The sequence below is a fragment of the Etheostoma cragini genome, chromosome 15 (assembly GCF_013103735.1).
Source record: "Etheostoma cragini isolate CJK2018 chromosome 15, CSU_Ecrag_1.0, whole genome shotgun sequence".
NCBI classification, from domain to species: Eukaryota; Metazoa; Chordata; class Actinopteri; order Perciformes; family Percidae; genus Etheostoma; species Etheostoma cragini.
In genome coordinates, this window is record NC_048421.1 from 14,070 (window position 1) to 15,605 (window position 1,536).

Genomic DNA, 1,536 nt, shown 5'->3' on the forward strand with positions numbered 1-1,536 from the left:
AAGTCATAGTATAGTATGTCAAAAAAATACAAAGTAATAGTAAAGTATGTTAAAAAAGTACAAAAAAGTCATAATATAGTATGTCGAAAAAGTATAAAAAGTCATAGTATAGTATGTCGAAAAAGTACAAAAACGTCATAGTATAGTATGTCAAAAAGTACAAAAACTCATAGTACAGGATGTTGAAAAAGTATAAAAAGTCATAGTATAGTATGCCAAAAAAGTACAAAAAAGTCATAGTATAGTATGTCAACAAAATACAAACTAATAGTACAGGATGTTGAAAAAGTATAAAAAATCAGAGGTATAGTATGTCGAAAAAAAACAAAAAGTCATAGTATAGTATGTCAACAAAATACAAAGTCATAGTATAGTATGTCGAAAAAGTACAAAAACGTCATAGTATAGTATGTCAAAAAGTACAAAAACCCTTAGTACAGGATGTTGAAAAAGTATAAAAAGTCATAGTATAGTATGTCAAAAAAGTACAAAAAAGTCATAGTATAGTATGTCAACAAAATACAAAGTAATAGTATAGTATGTTGAAAAAGTATAAAAAGTCATAGTACATTATGTTGAAAAAGTATTAAAAAAAATACATATATTTGTATGATGAAAAAGTATAACAAGTCATAGTATAGTATGTTGAAAAAGTATAAAAAATCAAAGTATAGTATGTCGAAAAAGTACAAAAAAGTCATAGTACAGAACATCGAAAAAGTATAAAAAGTCATAGTATAGTATGTTGAAAAAGTATAAAAAATCAAAGTATAGTATGTCGAAAAAGTACAAAAAAGTCATAGTACAGTATGTCGAAAAAGTATAAAAAGTCATAGTATAGTACATCGAAAAAGTATAAAAAGTCATAGTACAGTATGTCGAAAAAGTACAAAAAAGTCGTAGTATAGTATGTCGAAAAAGTATAAAAAGTCATAGTACAGTATGTTGAAAAAGTATAAAAAGTCATTGTATAGTACATCGAAAAAGTACAAAAAAGTCATAGTACAGTATCTCGAAAAAGTACAAAAAAGTCGTAGTATAGTATGTCGAAAAAGTACAAAAAGTCATAGTATAGAATGTCAGAAAAGTACATAAAGTCGTAGTATAGTATGTCAACAAGTACAAAAAAGTCGTAGTATAGTATGTCAACAAAGTGCCAAAAAGTCTATAATATGTCGAAAAAGTATAAAAAAGTCATAAATTTCATAAAAATCATAGTATAATACTTTGAAGAAGTCATAAAGTATGAATGAAAGTCTAATGTGTATTTTGCGTGTAATGTGTGTAGTTTCAGGAGTTTAAGAGTGATTTGAAGAAGAAAGAAGACGTGAAACACGAGTACACTGAACAATCCTTTTCTTTATTCATTTTTTGTTATTTCGTTTCATTTCAATATGTCTGTCAGGGTTTGTTTTTTTAAGTTTTTATTTTAAATTAAAATTTTTGACACACTTATAAAAGACAGCATCTGCATAGAGTTGTCATCTTAAAGATCCATGAAGAAGAGAGAGAGAGAGAGAGAGAGAGAGAGAGAGA